Source organism: Lolium rigidum, chromosome 5 (genome assembly GCF_022539505.1).
Source record: "Lolium rigidum isolate FL_2022 chromosome 5, APGP_CSIRO_Lrig_0.1, whole genome shotgun sequence".
Classification (NCBI taxonomy): Eukaryota; Viridiplantae; Streptophyta; class Magnoliopsida; order Poales; family Poaceae; genus Lolium; species Lolium rigidum.
In genome coordinates this window covers 147,592,106-147,613,028 of record NC_061512.1, presented here as the reverse complement: position 1 = coordinate 147,613,028, position 20,923 = coordinate 147,592,106, and positions in this window count along the sequence as shown.

Here is a 20,923-nt window from a genome sequence, read left to right as displayed (position 1 = left end):
CCACTTTGATTTTGCCGATTTCTTCTGAGTTTGATTGAGCCGATTCGCCTCTCCGCCAATGTGTAATAAGCCGATAACAATGCATCGGTCCTCCAACAGAGCAATCTACCAGGCCTGTTGCCCCCCGAGTCTCAGCCAATGCAAAACAGAGACGAGGAATACGCGCATGAACTGTGTAGACCTGGGCCTGATCGTATGTGGGGAAGTTCCTTATGCAGCGTCAGCCGATTTGAACACAAACCGGCTTCTCTGAGCGGAAAGCCTTCAAAGTGAGCTGCCCCCCGAGCTCTTACTCGAGGCGAGAATGTGCCACAGCCGATCCTCTTTTCTTCCTCTGTCAGCCGATAATTTTTCGTTTCAGCTGTTTCTTGATTCTGAAGTCGATGCCTGCTTGCATCGGCTTTCATGTCCTTAAGTCGATGCCTGCTGCATCGGCTGTGCTCGAAAATTTTCGAATTTTCACTTTTTATTTTTACGGCCGACCTGTGCATCGGCCCCCATATTTCAATACCCGTCAACAAAAGATGAGATGCTTCTGTTGTATACCCTCATATTTCCATATACCTGGGTGCCCCCCCGAGCCGATTCTGTCAAGAAAATTGATGGTATCGGCTCTGTTGGATAACATGTTAAACCCAGGCAGAGAGGTAGGTGAGGATAATTTTGGCCGATTGCTGGAATCGGCCTCCACGTTGCTTGTTCGTTGAAGGTTTTGTAAGTTCCCTTCGTAAATTTTTGGGGCCGATCACAAGGATCAGCCTCTCCTGGTTTGCCCATTGGTTTGATCTTGCTACTTGGTCGGACTGGATGAAACCAACCCAACCTCCGACTTGATGCGCCTGCTGTCGTCCACCTTGTGTGCTCCGTAGAGTCGTGGAGCGCTACGCTCCGTCGGCAAGACGAGTACCATGTTTGTGCCAGCCGATGTCTCATCATCGGCTTTCCTCCGTTTAGGGCGCCACTCCATTTTCCGTGGACGACCCTCTTCATCCAGGGTTCGCTGAACCTTTGCAGCCAGATCAGGCCGTGCCTTTCTTAGCGTATGCAGGTACAACCTTTCGGCTTCCTCCGGGCCGCGCAATCGCTGAACCCTGCGCTTCTGGGAACGGCTGAGTCCGTCAGGGCACCACCTTGGCCGGTGGTACCTGTCTTCTTCCACTTCTCCCTCGTCTTCCGAATCTTCAAGATCTGCCCAACGAGGTGACTCAGCCGCGTTTGCTTTGTGGTGGGGGAGGCCCTAAGCGCTCGAACACGGACACGTTGGCTGCCTCCTTCTTTTCTGATTGCATTACGGGCAATTGCCGATTGTGGGCAATCGGCTCATTCCTGAATCCCAGCGAGTGTCTGAAGAAGGGGCAGTCCCAATGCCTGGCGTTGTCGTCTTGCTCCCTTGATGCTTCCGTGGCATAGCACTCATGCTCCTCCTCATCGTGATCCTGCCGACGATATCTTCTGGCTTCTCTAGCCAAACGATCTTCTCTATCACCGTAATTGGGTCGCCGGCGTTGACCATACTGACTAACATATTTGTTGAGGAGGTGATCAGAGAGGGGTCGCTGATATCTTATATTCTTCACCTCTCCCTCTGTGACATAGCGCTTGCCATCACGACGGAGCCGATCGCATGGAGCGGCCTCATCTGTATCCTTGCTCGTGAGAGCAGCTGCCCTCATCTCCATCTTTGCCGAGTGGTTTCCGGGCCCTACCATGTTGATGCTCGAACGAGGAGCCTGGCTGGCAACCTTCAGGGTAGGTGATTTCTACCATGTTAACGGCGGGGAAGGGTTGGGTATCGACCTTCATGGCGTACTGGTTGAAAATTAGCCGCCCCTTCTCTATCGCCGCTTGGATGTGCTGACGCCACACCCGGCAGTCGTTGGTGGCATGGGAAAGCGAGTTGTGGAACTTGCAGTACGGCTTTCCGTTTAGCTCTTTCGCCGTGGGGAACTTGAGACCTTCGGGAACCGTCAACTGTTTCTCCTTGAGCAGGAGGTCGAAGATTTGTTCAGTCTTGGTCACGTCAAAATCAAATCCCCTGGGCGGCCCTGGTGGCTTTACCCATTTGCAGGCCACGGGGGTTCCTCCCCGAGTCCACTCAGCCACTGCTATCTCTTGGCCTCCCGCAGGCACTTCATCCTCCTCCGTATCGACCATGACTACTGCACGCTTGAACTTGTCTTGGTACAGGTCGGGGTGGCGCTGTTCATATGCTGATAGTTTCTGAACCATGTGCGCCAACGAGGGATAATCTGCTTGGGAGGCCATGTCCTTGAGCTGTGTTGCAAGGCCTGCTACTGCCAACTCGACTGCTTCCTTTTCCGTTATACGAACCGAATAACATCGGTTCCTAAGATTCCTGAAGCGCTGGATGTATTCTGTCACCGTTTCCCCGCGCTTCTGACGTAGTTGTGCTAGATCGGCAATGCCAGACTCGGAAGCTTCTGAATGGTATTGCATATGGAACTGTTCTTCCAATTGCTTCCAAGACTCGGATGGAGTTCGCCGGTAGAGAGGTGTACCATCCAAAAGCCGATCCCGTGAGGGACTGTGAAAAGAGCCTCACGCGTAGCTGATCCGACACTGAAGCCGGTCCTAGTTGAGCCAAATATCGGCTGACGTGCTCGATGGAGCTGGAGCCATCTGATCCACTAAATTTGGAGAAGTCAGGAAGCCGATATTTTGGTGGCAGCGGGATCATCTCGTAATCGTCAGGGTACGGCTTGGAATAGCCGACCGCCCTTCTTTTCGGCATCATGCCGAACTGGTCTCTCAGTATGGTACTGATCTGATCCGCTGTGCTGGCCGTAGGAGTTGCACTCTGAAGATTCGCCGGGGTGGCGTACTTGGCCTGCCACGTTTGCTTTTCCAGCTCGAACCAGCTGCGGGAGCTGGGCTCGGGAGTTTCGTCGGTGTGGCGTATTTAGTTAGCCACGTCCGCTCCGTCGCCGACGTTCCTCCCGTCTTCGCCGGAGTCCCCGATGTTGTGGCCTGGTTTGTGAGTGCCCGGTCACCACAATCCGGCACATACATGCACGCGTACCCATGAGGGATCTCCTTAGGCGCCTCCATTAAGAACTGGTAGTCACCGGGGTCGCCACCAGTTCCGTCAGACGAGGAATGCCGGTGTAGTCGGCACTTCAGCAGGTGCTGCCAACGCAAATGGCAGCGGTGGACGGGACTGGAATGGCAACTCTCCTTGATGCGTCCCGAGAGCTGGTCCTGACGGCGAGTACTGGTGGTTCATGATCTCCTGGATCACGCGCGAGCGACACGCTCCGGCACGTTGACCAAGTTCTCGAGTGGCGGTGTAGCGAGTGAGCCACCGGGTAGTTGATCTCCTGCCGCGGACCCCCGGTGCGTTCCTCCGACGGGGAAGAAAGGTCTACCCCATCGAGTGCACCTTCCGGTGAGAACCCCTTCCATCCGATGCCACCGAACGGGTTCTCTCGAAAAGAGCCGATGAGGTCGGCTTCGAGGGTAGCCTTGATCTCGTTGTATTGCTTCTTGAGGTCGTCGGGCGGATCCTCGTAGGTGACCGGCGTGCCGTCCGCCATCTCGGATGTAGATGGCGATGTGGTTGATGTAGACGATTGTCCCACCGGGCGTGCCGGAATGTGTTGATCGCCAAAACCCACCGGCGGGCAGCGGCCTTGTCAACACCGTAGAGCCGGGGGAGCCTAGAGCTGCGGCTGGCTGAGACCCCTCCGAGCGACGGCCCGCAATGCTCTTCCGGTCACACGCGGCGTTGCGAAGTGCAGGGCGTGCCACCTGACCTATACCTGGTCGGGAAGGTGATGAGATTGCCTCGCTTAGTTTCTGCGGGGCATACATGTAAACGTTAAATACGAGCCTCGATCGGCTCTCGGGTTATCCGTGAATCGGCTCAAAGAGCCGATCCACCCGTGATCCGTACGGGGTGTACGAATACTTGGTGGTCCTGCTTGATCAAGATGAAGCTAATGAGATCTACGACGATTTAGGGTTTTCACCACATAATCGGATCATCCTACTCCGAGGTTGGGCCGGATGGCCACGCACGGTGCTCGTAAGCCGATCCTAAACAAGGCCAAAAAACCAACATGAAGTTGATCCTAGGAACATCCCGTTTAGGACTTGCGAACGCCACCCTACGTGCCACAGGATCCTCCCCCTTTGTAAGGCCAAACTATTGCAGATATTAAACTAATCCTTGTAGAACAAGGAGCAATCGTAACGGATCAGATCTACTAAATAATGATCAAGCGGGGTGCCGCCCCACACCTGAGATAGGCGTGAGGACGGCTAGATATGCAAGGGTTGCACTACGTAATCATGCTTAAACGAAGAACAATGCTAACCCTAACACATCTAATGATAACTACGTTGCTCGCCATCAAAAGCGCTTCGAGTACGAGCAACGCATGAACAACGTGGGGCTTGTGCTGCCTAGATCGCAAGATGCGATCTAGGCAGCATGTCGCTACTAGGATAGAAACCCTCGAGATGAAGGAGTTGGCGATGCGCCGAGATTGGTTTGTTTTTGGGGTTGAACGTGAGTTGTTGTTTATTCCATAAACCCTAGGTACATATTTATAGTCCAGGGGACTTTCTAATGCAGGCGTGCACTAAACCGTACACGAGACAAACTCTAACTTTTAATCTAACATACAATCTACCATAAAGATACACGGGCAATCCAGCCCAATTCCTTCGTGTCAGGCCGCTCCAGGATTTTCCATACATACTCTTCCAAGCCCACCTTGATCGCGGCCCACCTCCTGATCGCGGTTAAATCCTGGTGATAACACCTTCTTCATCAATCGGCGTGAGAGGGCGCTCGCCAGGTATGAGGAGGACGGTCTGCCTCCTGGAAACTTCCACGAGGCCGGCCGTCGGCTATGGTGGTACGGCCGGACTCCGCAGAGCGTCATGGACTACATCACGGCCGGCGATATCCCCCGCCTGCGCTACCCTCAGTTCGAGCCACGAGCGCCGCCCGACGACAGCGACGACAGCGGCGACGACGACGCCGGCAACTTAGAAGGCGACGACTACCAGTACAACGGCGGCGGCTATGAAGACTACGAGTATGCATATTATACGCCTAGGCAGGAGTATGACTAAATCACTCCAAATTTCATGTATGCAGGAGTATGACTTAGTCACTCCAAATTTCTGTATGCAGGAGTATGACTTAGTCACTCCAAATTTCATGTATGCGGGAGTATGACTTAGTCACTCCAAATTTCATGTATCATCGGTGCTATCTCGAGTCAATTGAATCATTCGAAAATGGACACCAAACACATCACGGGTAATATAATTCACATGATTCATTCAACAAAGTTTGGTACAATAATAAATTATTACACATCATTTCTTCCCTTGTGTCCCTGCTTGCTTACGATTGTGCTGTATCCATGGAGCATCCTCATCATTTAACTTAATGCTTGGGTCGGTGTTCACTTTGAAGGGCGGAATTTCAGCAAACATATTATAATCTTCTGACATGTCCGTCTTGTCCTCCACTCCCACGATGTTTCTTTTCCCTGAAAGAACAATGTGGCGCTTTGGATCATCGCATGATGTACTGATCGTTTTCTTATCTTTCCGTTTCCTCGGTTTGCTACTCATGTCCTTCACATAGAAAACCTGAGCGACATCTTTCGCTAGGACGAATGGTTCGTCAAGGTAACCAAGATTGTTGAAATCCACCATTGTCATTCCGTATTGCTGGTCCACCTTTACCCCACCTCCTGTTAGCTTGAACCATTTGCACCGGAACAAAGGGACCCTAAAGGAGGGTCCATAGTCAAGTTCCCATATCTCCTCTATGTAACCATAATATGTGACCTTTTGCCCATTCTCGGTTGCTGCATCAAAGCGGACACCACTGTTTTGGTTGGTGCTCTTTTTATCTTGGGCGATCGTGTAAAATGTATTTCCATTTATCTCGTACCCTTGGAAAGTCGTTATAGTCAAAGATGGTGTCTTGGCCAACATGTACAGCTGATCTACAACCTTATTGTCATGCATTAAATGTTTTCTCAACCAACTGCCGAAAGTCTCCATGTGGGCCTTCCTAATCCAGGATTCGGGCTTCCCAGGGTTGTCCGAGCGTAAAATATTCTTGTGTTTCTCAAAGTACGGAGCCACCAAGCTGGAATTGGTCGGAAGCGTGTGGTGTGCTTCGGTCGGAGAATGGCCGTCCATACATATCGTTGATTTCCTTCCGATCGTGCCTTTTCCACTTAGTCTCCCCTCGTGCCGCGATTGAGGAAGACCAATCGGCTTAAGGTCGGGAACAAAGTCAACACAAAACTCAATTACCTCCTCATTTCCATAGCCCTTGGCGATGCTTCCTTCCGGCCCGGCACGATTACGAACATATTTCTTTAATACTCCCATGAACCTCTCGAAGGGGAACATATTGTGTAGAAATACAGGACCGAGAATGGAAATCTCATCGACTAGGTGAACCAGGAGGTGCGTCATAATATTGAAGAAGGATGGCGGGAACACCAACTCGAAACCGACAAGACATTGGATCACATCGTTACGTAACCGTGGTAGAACTTCTGGATTGATTATCTTCGAGAGATTGCATTGAGGAATGCACATAGCTTCACAATGGCTATTCGAACATTTTCCGGCAGGAGCCCCTCAAAGCAATCGGAAGCAATTGCGTCATAATCACGTGGCGGTCGTGAGACTTCAGGTTTTGGAACTTTTTCTCCGCCATGTTTATTATTCCCTTTATATTGGACGAGAATCCTGACGGGACCTTCATACTGCTCAGGCATTCAAAAAAGATGACCTTCTCTTCTTTGGTCAGAGCGTAGCTGGCACGACCTTGAAACCGTTCCGGATGCCGGTCATCACGGTCTTTCAAACTTTGCTGGTCCTGCCGTGCTTCCTTTGTATCATTTGACTTCCCATACACGCCCAAGAAGCTTAGGATGTTCACGCAAATATTCTTCGTAACGTGCATCACGTCGATTGCAGAGCGGACTTCTAGGACTTTCCAATATTCTAGCTCCCAGAATATAGATTTCTTCTTCCACATGGCTACGTGCCCGTCAGCTCCCTTCGGAACCGATTGTCCGCCAGGACCCTTTCCAAAGATGACTTTCAAATCCTTGACCATATCAAATACCTCAGCACCGAGTGTGTTCCGCAGGCTTCGGCCGGTGATCTGCCTTGCCGTTGTAATGCTTGCCTTTCTTTCTTACTTGGATGACCTTTCGGAAGAAATCGACGATGCCCAAGGTACACGTTCTTCTTACAATTTGGCAAATGTACACTTCCGAGTCTCATGTAAGCGGTGCGTGCATGCATTGTATCCCTTATTTGACGAGTCCCGAAAGGTTACTAAGAGCAGGCCAATCGTTGATGGTTACGAAAAGCAACGCTCGTAGGTCAAATTCATCTTCTTTGTGCTCATCCCACACACGGACACCAGGTCTGCCCCACAGCTGTAAAAGCTCATCAACTAATGGCCTTAGGTACACATCGATGTCGTTGCCGGGTTGCTTCGGACCTTGGATGAGCACTGGCATCATAATGAACTTCCGCTTCATGCACAACCAAGGAGGAAGGTTGTAGATGCATAGAGTCACGGGCCAGGTGCTATGGCTGGAGCTCTGCTCGCCAAAAGGATTCATGCCATCCGTACTTAGACCAAATCTTATGTTCCTTGCGTCAGCTGCAAAATCTTTGAACTCTCTGTCGATCTTTCTCCATTGCGTTCCATCTGCGGGGTGTCTCAACTCCCCGTCCGACTTACGGTCCTCTTTGTGCCATCGCAACAACTTGGCATGCTCTTTGTTCCTGAACGGACGTTTCAACCGTGGTATTATAGGAGCATACCACATCACCTTGGCGGGAACCCTCTTCCTGGGTTTCGGCCCTCAACATCGTCACCGGGGTCATCGCCTCCGATCTTATAACGCAATGCGGTGCATACCGGGCATTCATTCAAATTCTCGTATTCACCGCGGTAGAGGATGCGGTCGTTGATGCATGCATGTATCTTCGAGAACCTCTAAACCTAGAGGGCAGACAACCTTCTTTGCTTCGTACGTACTGGCGGGCAACTCGTTATTCTTTGGAAACATATTCTTCAACATTTTCAGCAAGTTTTCAAATGCCGAGTCAGCTACACCTGCCTGTGCCTTCCATTTCAGCAAATCCAGTGTGCAGCCCAGCTTTTTCAGACCATCATCGCATCCGGGGTACAGCGCCTTCCTGTGATCCTCTAACATGCGATCCAAATTCTCCCTCTCCTTTTCAGTTTTGCAGCGTCTCCGTGCATCAGCAATGGTCCGACCAAGATCATCAACGGGATCCTCTTCTTCACCTTCCCCTTCACCTTCCCCTTCACCTTCAGCATCCTCCATGAAAGTATCACCGAAATGAGAAAGATAGCTTTCATCGATGAAATCATCCCCTTCTTCATCTTCTTCCATTATAACCCCTCTTTCTCCATGCTTGGTCCAACAATTATAGCTTGGCATGAAACCGTGCCGAAGCAGGTGCATGTGAACATCTCTTGAGGAAGAGTAACCCTTCGATTCTTACACTTAACACATGAACAGATAACAAAACCCCCCTGCTTGTTCGCATTAGCCACTACGAGGAAATCTTTCAAACCCGTACTGAACTCGCCGGAGAGTCGGTTACCGTACATCCATTGCCGATTCATCTGCATTATTATAATATAAAATATATAATTAACCATCATGCATTTGTTAAACTAACTAGCTACAAACAATATAAATTAAACAATGAACTACACACACATGCATATTGTATCAATGACGACACATCAAAGGTTCAAGTTGCTAACCGCGATCGAGGAGGAAAAAATAAATGAGAAAGCTCAAGTGTGGCTCCAACACTTCATATCATGTTTGTTTCATGCTCTTGGGGCATTTCATCAAACACCTTATGTGCATAAGAGGAACCAAAAGCAAACCTAGCTAACACTCACTTGTGAAGTTTGTGAAGAGAATGGCTCCAAATGGCTAAGTGTTGGCTCCAAATGGCTGGATGGGTATATATAGGGGAGGGGCTTTAGTCCCGGTTGGCCTGGCCAACCGCGACTAAAGGCCTTCGGGCACCTTTAGTCGCGGTTGGACTGGCCAACCGCGACTAAAGCCCCCCACGTGCACCAGCTGACCACCGTGCGCCCTGGGCCCAGGCCTTTGGTCGCGGTTCGCCACACGAACCGCGACTAAAGACCCCATTAGTCGCGGTTCCTTTACCTTCGCGACTTATGGGGCTTCCCGGAAGCCTGTTTTTCTACCAGTGCTAAATCTACTACACTACGGATCGAAACAAATGTGGATGCCTGCATGTACGACAAGTAAAAGATTACTTCCCAGTTCCCACTTCCCAGCTAAAGCATTTTCCTATATGCCTACCTCCTGGGAGGGGAAGAGCTGATGCAGTGTATATAAACGTTGGTAACTTATTCTTTTTCCCTTTGATACGTGGATGTCTTTCACATTAGATTTAACATAAAGTTGTAGTACTCTAGTGTACTATTCTCTGATCCAATATCTACCAAGGCATTGCTAAGTAATAGCCTGCATCTACTGCCCACCTTAGAGTACATGATTGTACACAAGCATTGGCTGCACAAAGATACGATGCTTTGCTGATGTATTGCCAATATATCCGATAATTCTATATGGCTTCCAGTCTCCTCCGACATAATTCTATGAATTTTGAAATGGTTGTATGTGTCATTTGATGCAGAGGCCACGAAGCTCCCCATTTCGAAAAAAGCCCGTAAATTTTGCAGCAATAACATAAGATATATGCAAGATACATACAAAAGTTTCATATAGTGTAAGCATATGCTGGAAAACATGTGCAATTGGAATCTATATATAAACAAATGCAATCTCAGAACTTTCAGCTATACGGTTCATTCCATACAAAGTATTTCAGGACAAAGAACATAAAACTATATTGGAGTAATTCAATTCGAAGAGGTCCAGTATGAAGGTTAGCGGAGAAGATTACACAAACCGCAACTCTGTTGAAGAGGATGTTGGATATACTAATTATTTTAGATGTTCTTGCACAAACCACAATTTTTTCTTGTAATTCATTGGACGTAGGAAAAATGTCCAATTAATTCAATTAATAGCAATCTTACCATGTGGTACACGTGGTGAGTGTCGTAGCCTAATCGACGGTACCTCGGAGGAGGGATCCTCACGAGGGGAAGAAGAAGTAGGGGCCATAGGGCGGAGTGCACACGGGACGGTGGTACGCGAGTTACCCAGCTTCGGAACACCTGCACGATGACAGGGCCTACTGCTGCTTGTCTGGTATTATCTGGGCGCTTTCGCGATGTTACAATGAGTTGTGGTTGTGTCTCTAGGGCTCCCGGGATCCGGCTTATAAAGGCGCACGGATCTAGGGTTTACATGGAGAGTCCTAGCCGGATTACAGATAGCCTAACTACGGTACAATATCTTGCCGTGCACGTCACGGATCCGCCTTCCATATACGTCGTACTGGATCCGGGTTCTTCATGGGCCTCCATGGATCCGGGTTACTCCTAATGTCGGTACGGATCCGGCTTACTGATCCTGGGCTGGACTTCTTCCTTCATGATCAACAGCAAGCCGGGCCGCCCGATGGGCCACATGCCTCATCACCATCTGTGGGCCACCCGGGCTTGCCGGATCTAGGCACTGTCGATGGTACACCCATGAAGTATACCCACAACAGTAGCCCCCAGAGTTCTCCGAGTTTCGCCTGCAGTTTCCGCCTTGCCGATTCAACACAATCTCCGGCAAACGTTGGTAACGCGGAGAAACTTGAAGAGCTCCAACTTTGCATTTTCTTCTTTTTTCCAACCTATAGCCGGAAAATGCTCCCATCCCGCGGGACTTCATCCATCGACGTTCCAAAGAACATTTCCGGGTTACTCCCTGCTCGAACGAGAGCCAACTTATCCTCACGGAATTACCCGGAATCTTAAAAGACTCAAACAGTTCCGGAAATCTTTCACTTTCAGATCACACTTAACAACAGAAGTTCCACTTTTCCCGCGCACAACTTCCTCATTTCCCGCGCTAAATTTTCGCAGATGCAAATTTTCAGCCGGAATTTTCGGGAGTGCATGGTTAAGTTACCTCCACGTCGTTTTACCGTAGTTGACCTAAACACGTGTCATCCATCTAACGGCGTGACCGTTCAGTTTCCACCGTCGGATCCGGATCCCGAATCTCCGCGCGTGGCCTATAAATACCCCGCGGACCGGTAAAAATCCATTCTTTCACCTCTCCTCACCACCTCGTCTTCCTCCTCGCGCCGCGCCGCCCGTCAGATCTCGACTCCGGCGAACTTTGCCACGGTGATCCCCGCGCGCCGCCAAACCAAGGCTCCCCTCGTGCCAAGATTCCCACGTTTGAACGAGAAATTCGCTCCGCCGCCGATTCGTGGTCACGCGGGACGATTTCCTTCAAGTTCGGCGACCTCATCTTCGCCGGAGCTCCGTCGAGCCACCGCGCCATTAGCGGTAAGTACGCCGGCCTCGTAGAAGATAACTTAGTGTAGAAGATAGCCTTAGTGATCCGGGTACTCAAATACTTTGTATGGGTGCAGCCGGAAGCATGCCACTCGAATCGTCACATTGTACTGGTAGCTCTCCGAGTAGCCCGGATCCCAACCAAATAGAACCCATATGCCCGGATCCCATATCATTCCTGCCACCATATATTTCCGACATTAGACTAGCTCAACCTTTTTCCGCCTCTTCCAGTACTTTACTAGGCCGGATCCCAACAGCTCAAGAGCTCGAAGAAGAACTGCAAGGCCAAGCTAGAATGGCAGCCAAGGTACAAGAAGCGGAAAACAAAAAAGCTTCCAAGGCCCGGAGCCGTGAAGGGGTGCGGGGTCAATGGTGGCCCTGCGAAACAACAGACGCGGAGCTCCGGGAACTCCAAAATGAGGGCATGATCTCCGGAAATTAGAGTTTCACGCGCGACTCCGACGTCCCCAAACCCGACGCGGATGAGCGTGTCATGACAAAGGCGTGGGTTGAGCGCGGATTATCGCTCCCCTGCTCGGAATTCTTTCTTTCCGTCCTCGACACGTACGGGCTTCAGCCCCACAACATCTGCCCCAACTCCTACCTTCTGCTCTCAAACTTCGCAACTCTTTGCGAGGGGCATCTCGGAATTCGTCCCGACATCAAATTATGGCAATTCTTTTTCCGCGTGAAGAAAGAGACGAAGGACAAAGCCATGCTCAACTGCGGAAGTATGACGTTCATGCTCCGCTCTGGTCGGATGTATCCTCCTCACGACTCCCACGAATCCGTCCGGTACTGGAACGCCGGATGGTTTTATGTGAAGAACGTGACAGTTCAAACGTCCACGACGGACTCCCGCCCTTCAGCAACACGCCTCCGGAAGAACTGGCGAGCTGGAGCTTCATCCCCACACTTGCCCAAACGCCCATATTGGAGAAGGCCGCGCGGAGGATTTCCTGGTTAGTTCACGATGGACTGACCGGAGCCCAGCTCACCCTCAGCTGGTTTACGCGGAGGATCCAACCTCTGCGCTACAACGCACGCCTGATGTGCACGTACACTGGGGCCGACGATCTCCTCCGAGTCACCCGCCACGATCCTCCGGCTGACTCCCTCAAGAGGAGGTTTAAAACGTTGGTGAAGATTGCTAGAGGCCAACAAGTCCCAGAACTGGTCAAGGATATTAGCACACACGACAAATGCCCTCCGGTAAGCACTCATTCCTCCGCATTCCTTTATCATCTCTCAATTTTCTAAGTGTTTAACTTGTTCTGCTCACTTCTTTCGCAGCTTGACTCTTTGGCGGAGGAAAACTTGCGCGCCATACTCCGAGTTCCCGTTAGCGGTGACTCGGCGGAAGAGGATCCGGAGGACCCTGAAGAGGAAGAGGAACAAGCACCTCGAAAGGCTGCTCCTCGACCTACAAAGCGTTCCCGCGCCAAAGTCTCCGGCTCCGACGCCGGGGGCAGCGGTGAGGCTTCCGCCAAGAAACCCAAAGTGGTTAAACCACCTCCGCTTGACTCCAGGAAGGCGGAACGCCAACGCCTGAAAATGCTCTCAACAGCAGGAAAACCTTCACGGCCCTGCATTCCGGGTGCTACGTAAGTTTCCGAGTAATGTGCGTTATCTATATTGGTGAGCTGTGTTATGCTTATTTTCCTTTTTACTTGCTCACAGGATTCCGAACCCAACCGCGCGGACCAACGTTCAGGAGCCTATCACTAAGTACATGCAGAAGAAGTCTCCCGCCGTTGGTCCTTTGACGCCAACTCCACCGAGCGCTCCACAAGCCCCCCTGCAACCTTCTCCTCCTCCCGCGGATCATTCTCCAGCTCCTGCCGCTCCCACTCCTCCGGAAGTAATTCCGGTTAGCAGCGACAGAGCGGGCGGAGATGATTCCGGCGGTAAGGGTCCTATTGATGATGAGTTTGAAGGACGAAGCCAAGGGAAGCGGAAGAGATCTCCTCCGGCAAAGCTGAAGCCCCCACGGGCGATATGGTCGTTTTTCCCAAGAACTTTGGAGATCCGGCTGACCTTACCTCCACCCCAAAAGCCTATGCCACAAAGTTTTTTAACAAACTAACGAGAGCGAGAGAAATGGGAGCTGGAGCAAGATCTACTCAATGCCATGCTGAACAATGCACTGGGCAAACCGGACGTTGAAACGTCGGAGATCCCAGGACGCCAAGAAAAACATTGGCCAGTTCTTCGACAAGCTTGTTTGCAAGCAAAAGGTAACTCCCCAGTAGCCCCCAAGTATTTAGGCGGAAACTTTATTAGTTAGCGTCTGAATACTTTTAGAGAACTTAAACTGAAAAGGAAATTTGAAAGTCGTGGTAGCCCCCAAGCATGATGGCGGAAAATTTTTCCAGCGTCCATGCTTTAGAAAGACTTAAACCATGATGGCGGAACTTACTCCGTTTTCTGGCTGCGTTTTCAGGAGCAAAAAGCTTTGCACTACGAGTTGCATAAAAACATCGCGCTGCAACGTCGTGTGACCATTAGCCAGGCGGAGAAGATCCAGCGCTTCCAAGCAGAGAATGCGGAATTGAAGAAACAGCTATCAGAAGCCCAAGGTTGGTTTCCGATTACTGATGACTGCGGATTGTTTCGCATTTTTTCCGAACTTGACGCTTTATGTAACTATGAGCAGGTGCCTCCACTTCTCTCGCTGCGGCTTCCTCCGAGTTGGAAACTCTACGTGCTTCACAGAAAGATCTTGAAGCGAAGCTCGCAGAAGCAAAACAGAAAATTTCTGAGAAGAACTCGGAGCTTGCCCGCAAAACTGGTGAATTTGAGCTGAAAAGACAGACTGACAGCGACATCATCCAGAAGCAGCAAAAAGAAATTGGAGGTCTTCGCAAATATATGGAGACAGCAGAGAGCTGCTGGGACTTGCTCAACTCCGACGTCATGGGTACGTCCTCGAAACTCATATGGCCGCAGACGTGTGACTTGCTGTTTTTTAACAAAACTTGTATTTTCCAGATCCGCTTGGATATAATGAGGAACGTCGGAACCAGTTCCCGCGCGATGACCTGCTACAGCTTGCCGGAGAGGACTGCAAGGATCTCATCTCCGCTTCCAGGAAAATCTGTCACAACCTCAACATCAAGAAGAGCCGAACCTGCGAAGTGCGTAAGCTCATCAAGAGGATGGATTTGCTTCCGGAGCTGGTTGTGGATCTGCAGTCTTCTTCGGCACGGGGCGCAGCCGCCATGTCCTTGGCTATGTGCTTAGCGCATAATCCGAGCTTGGACCTAGACCGGGTGACTTCTGGCGTTCCTCCGGAAACTGATGTCAATGCACTACTTGACGTGGTCAGCGGCTATGATACACGCATCGCCCGGAGGATCCGCCATGATGAATTTTATGAGAAGGTGGTTCTTCCTGCTGACGAGCCTCTCGAAGCTGAGCTGTTGAAGGATCTCGAAGCGGAAACCAGGCCTGCCCAATCCGGAAGCCAATACACTTGGACGAGCTCAAAGAATCAAGGTGGTGCTGCATCTCCGGCTGCAACTGGGGCGGGGGAAGATGAAGATGTCTCTTCGCCTGCCAAAGATGCGGAGAAGGAAGCTCCAACTGATGCCGGAGGAGCTGGTGCTAATGTGGAAACGTCTCCGGCTAAGGAGAAGTAAAGCTTAGTCCTGCGGAAAAACAATGCATCATTTTGGCCCCAGAGAGGGTTTGTAATAAGACTTTAAATTCTTAAGTAGCTAGGAACGAAACGATTATGCATGGGGCGGAAATACTTATCCTGCTATCCGTTTAATGTTATTCTGCATGTTTCGTTTTATGTTGGAAAGCAAGTGCTGATGTCGTTGTTTTCCGGCTTAATCGCTTGACCTTCCACGAGCCGGGAAACCTTAGCCGGAAACGCTCGCCAGCGGCGACGAAACCCAATGGTAATCCGTCCATAACCGCGGAAACAAGCCCCCAGGCATAGGTGCCGGAAATCGCTACTAGGAATCCACGAGTTCGCAACAGAATACAAGTTAACCAGAAAACTTAAGCTTACGTCCTAAAGGACGATTTTGAAAATCACAACTTTCATACACGCCTAGGCGGTTTTAGTCGGAAAACATACACGATCTAAAAAATGAACAAGTAAAGGAGGTAAATGACTCATAGAGTGAACCAAAAGCTTTATTTCATTGATCATGTATAACTATTACAGAGTTTGTAACTCGGAAGAAATATGCTAAGTGTAGAAAGGACGTAGCTGTGCAATGTTCCAAGGGCGATCTGTTTCGTCGTAGATATCATCCGGATCCTCACGCTTGCGTTTCCGGCGCCAATTAGCAGGTCTGTCCCTCAGCTCTCGGAAATCAACAAGGTAGTACGATCCGTTGTGAAGCACTTTGCTAACAACGAAGGGTCCTTCCCATGGAGATTGCAACTTGTGATCTTTCACCTGGCGAAGGCGGAGAACCAGGTCTCCGGCCATGAACGAGCGATTCCGGACTCGACGACTGTGATAACGTCGGAGTTTCTGCTGGTAGATGGCGGAGCGCTGGTCAGCTAAATTCCGAGCTTCTTCAATCAGGTCCACAGATAGCTGTCTGGCCTCGTCAGCTGTTTCTTCATTATAGGCGGAAACTCGCGGTGAATCGTGGATGATGTCGGAGGGAATCACGGCTTCGGATCCGTATACCAGGAAGAATGGGGTAAACCCTGTTGACCTGTTAGGGGTAGTTCGCAAACTCCACAGGACAGCGTCTAGTTCGTCGGCCCAAGCTCCAGCTGCTCGTCGCAGCGGTTCTTCAAGGCGTGGCTAGATTCCTGATAATATTAGACCGTTAGCTCTTTCAACTTGACCATTGGATTGTGGGTGAGCCACAGATGCAAGGTCCAATCGAATCCCCATTGTTTCGCAATAATCCTTCAATTCTCCACTGAGCGAAGTTTGTGCCATTATCCGTGATTATGCTTGTGTGGGATGCCGAATCTCATCACGAGGCTGCGGACAAATTTTAGTGCCGTAGCACCGTCGGCTTTTCTCACCGGCTTTGCCTCGATCCACTTGCTGAATTTGTCAACGGCGACCGGTAGGTATTCAAAACCACCAGGAGATGATCTTTTTAACTTACCAACCATATCGAGCCCCCAGACCGCAAATGGCCAGGTGATAGGTATGGTCTTCAGCTCTTGGGCTGGAGCGTTTGGTTGAGTAGCGTAGTACTGACAACCTCGGCAGGTCTTGACTATCTTGTCGGCATCTTCTTTAGGCTGTGAGCCAATAAAAGCCTAGCCGAAAAGCTTTCGCAACGAGTGACCTGGGAGCGGCATGGTGCCCGCGAGTCCCTGCGTGGATCTCTCCGAGGATTTCAATGCCATCTTGATTGGAGACGCATTTGAGAAACACCCCTGTTGCGCTTCGTTTGTAGAGCTGTCCATCAACAATTGTGTAGGATCGTGCTCGTCTGATGATCTGTCGCGCGAGGACCTCGTCCTCCGGCAACTTTTGATCGATAAGGTAGTCCCGGAAAGGTTGTGTCCAAGCCGGAATGGTAGCCAATACCTCTGCGGCCGGAGACACCGCCACCTCCGGGTTTTCCGGGTTAGCGCCCTTTACGAGAGGGTATCCGGAGATGCTCCGGGGAAGATTCCGGGCGGAATTGGTTTTACGCCGGATCCGAGCTTGGATAGCATGTCCGCCGCTGTGTTATCGTCTCTCCGACGTATTTGACTTCGTATCCGAGGAAGCACTTGGCGATCTCATCAACTTCGTCTCGTAGTACTGCCATGACGGAATTTACGGCGTTCCAGGTTCCGGCTATTTGTTGTGCCACCAAGTCGGAATCTCCACAGCATATGATGTGCTTGATCCCAATTTCCTTAGCGATGCGCAATCCATGTAGTAGAGCCTCGTACTCCGCCATGTTATTTGTAGCTTCGAAGTGGATCTGCAGAACGTACTGCAGTTCTTCTCCGGTAGGGGACTTCAGGGTGACTCCGGCTCCTGAGCCTTGATGCTGCTTGGATCCGTCGAAGTGCATGACCCATGTTTCTGGTTCCGGCTCCAGACTTGCATCCGGAGCTTCTGTCCAATCTGCAACGAAATCTGCCAATACTTGGGATTTTACCGCAATCCTTGGCTTGTAAGAGATGTCGAAGGCGGATAATTCAATGCCCCATTTAGCCGTCCGTCCTGTTGCGTCAGCGTTGTTGAGAATTGTTGACAGCGGAGCCTTGCTCACAGCTCATTCTTGGGTGCTCTTGAAAGTAGTGTCTCGGCTTCCGGCTGCCTAGGAAAACTCCATAAGCTAGCTTACGAAAGTGAGGGTATCTTTGCTTTGACTCCGTCGGCACCTCGCTTATGTAGTAGACAGGTCTTTGTACGTCATATTCATGACCTTCTTCCTTTCGCTCCACCACGATGACGAGGCTAATGACTTTGTTGGTGGCCGCCTGATAAAGGAGCATTGGCTCTGACTCTGCTGGGGCTGCCAAGATAGGTGGGGAGGTAAGTATTTCCTTCAACCCTCGAAGAGCTGCGTCGGCTGCGTCGTCCCAGACAAATTTGTCTGTTTTCTTCAACAACTTGTACAGAGGTAGCGCCTTCTCGCCAAGACGGCTAACAAACCTACTGATTGCTGCAACACAACCAGTTAGTCGTTGCACATCTTTGAGACAAGTTGGCCGTTTGATACACAGGATTGCTTTGATCTTTTCCGGGTTAACCTCAATGCCTCTGTGAGAGACTATGAAGCCAAGGAGTTTTCCGGCTGGCACGCCAAAGACGCACTTCAGCGGATTCAACATCATCTTGTACCGACGGAGATTCTCAAAGGTTTTACGTGAGGTCGCTGATCAAGTCGGATCCTTTCCGGGTCATGACCGCGATGTCGTCGACGTAGGCGTGCACGTTCCGGCCAATCTGGTCCTTCGGGCACCGCTGCATCGTACGTTGGTAGGTGGCACCTGCGTTTTCAAACCAAAAGGCATAGTAACATAGCGGTAAGTACCAAACGGGGTAATGAATGAAGTCGCCTTTTGGTCGGATTCCTTCATCCGGATCTGATGGTACCCGGAATACGCATCAAGAAAACACAGAAGTTCCGCCCCTGCCGTTGAATCAATGACTTGGTCAATGCGCGGCAAGGGGAACGGTTCTTTCGGGCAATGTTTGTTCAAGCCAGAGTAATCGATGCACATTCTTAGTATTTCAGTGTTCTTTTTGGGTACAAGGACGGGATTCGCGACCCAATCGGTGTGGATAACTTCTATTACAAAACCTGCTTCTAGTGACTTTGCTAGTTCCATTCCTATGGCGCGGCGCTTCTTATCTCCAAAGCGTCGCATAGCTTGCTTCACCGGTTTAGCCCCGGATTTATGTTGAGGTAGTGCTCGGCGAGTTCCCTAGGTACTCCGGACATGTCGAGAAGGTTGCCATGCGAAGATATCCATGTTAGCGCGGAGGAACTCGACGAGCGCGCTTTCCTATTTGGGGTCCATGTTGGCTCCGGCGAGACCTGCTTGGAATCGTCGCCTTCCTTGAAGTTGACTTTCTTGGTCTCTATCGCGGCCCTGAAGGAGTTTTTCTGTTCGGAGATCTGCTTCTTGGTGGTTTGCATCTCAGTCGGATCCACCGCGGCCCTGTAGCCTTTCAGCTCTTCTCCGGATATGACAGACTCTGCGAAGGCGGCTTCGCCCAACTCGCACTCATGAGCCTTTTTGTAGTCTCCGGTTATGGTGATCATACCATTAGGACCCGGCATCTTGAGCTTGTTGTAGATATAGCACGCTCTTGCGTGGAACTTGTGGTAGGTGGGCCTGCCGAAGATGACATGGTAGGAGCTCTTGAAGGGCACAACTTCGAACGTGATCTTCTCTTCGCGGAAATTGTGAACATCGCCGAAAGCCACGGGAAGTGTGATGCTTGTCGAGGGAGTTCGCCTTCTTACCCGGAACCACGCCGTGAAACTCGGTGGTGCTGTGTTTGAGCTGTTCCTTGGTGAGGTTCATCCGCTCCAGAGTCTCCAGGTACATGATGTTCAGGCTGGCTCCGCCATCCATGAGGCACTTGGAGAAGTCATACCCGTCTATGCGGGGACTCACAACCAAGGCGTAGTATTCTTTTGGCACAATGGCGGGATGATCCTCCCTGTCAAATGTGCACGGAACTTCCGACCACCTGACATGCTTGCGGCACGGCCGGAACCGTGGCGTTCAGGATCCGGGTAGCTGATTTTGTAGCGCGGACTGTGGGGGTTCCGAGGAAGGTGTGGTAAGCCCCCACGCTCTTTTTCTCGAAGGGGTTGGATTTACCTGCGGATCCGGCTTTGGGATCCGGCGAGTTATCATCCTCGTCCATCGCCTCGGAGCTGTCCTCCTCCTTGTCCTTGTTCTTGCCCTTGCCTCCTTTGCCGCGTGGGCGGTGCTTCCGGGCTCGCTTGTATCCTGCCTCCGGGTCGTTCTTTAGCTCGTTGACCCACTTGCCGTTGCGGTTGGTGTGTGTGGACTTCCCCGTAGCCGGATCCAAGTGGGCCGGGCAGGGCATGTCTCCGTACTCCTCGTAGGTTTGCGGGGCGCGGGATCCGCCGGCGGTGACCTCGGTGCCATGCTGCCGACCCCTGCCGGCTCCGCCTCCGCGGCCGCGTCCTCTTCCGCCTCCTGAACCTCCGCGTTGGAACGCTATGGCGACCATGTCGGATCCGCCATTCTTCTGGTCATCAGGGTTTTTGCGTTTGTGGCCGCTGTTGTTACCGTTATCACGGTTCTTCTTTTGTTGGTGCAGGGGAATTGCTGTAGCTGCGATATCACCGCCTGCGTCGTCATCGGCGGCGGTGTGGTCACTGGCAATGGAGATCATCTCGTCCAAAGTCAGTTTGTTGGCGTTGGCCAAACATGTAAGCTTATGCCTCAGCAATCCTCCTCTCTGCAGTCCACCAATGAAGGCGTACATGGCAGTGGTGTGGTCGACGTTTTCACACTCGTTCCTGCATGCCAACCATCTTGTGAGGAAGTTTCTTGAGGATTCTCCCTTCTTCTGGATACAAGCTTGTAAGTCGCTTGCTGTGGCAGGTCTTTTGTAGGTGCCCCTAAAGTGTTTCTCGAAAGCGGTCTTCAGGTCAAACCAGCAAAAGATGGAGTTTTTCTCGAGGTCACTGAGCCAGATCCGGGCTGGTCCTACAAGGTACAACTGGAGCATGCGGCAGGCGATATTAGGGGTTCCTCCGGCGAAGGTTACTGCATTGTAGTAATCCTCAATCCAGGTATCCGGCCTTTCGGTGCCATCATAATGCTTCAGGTTTCCGGGTAGCTTGAGGGAGCTCCTTGGCTTTGGTTCCTCTCGAATCATCCTGCCAAAGCACTTTGGTCCGATGTAGTCGGTTCTGTATTCGTTGAGGCATTCCCGTGCGTCGCGCGAGCCGTGACGGGGGG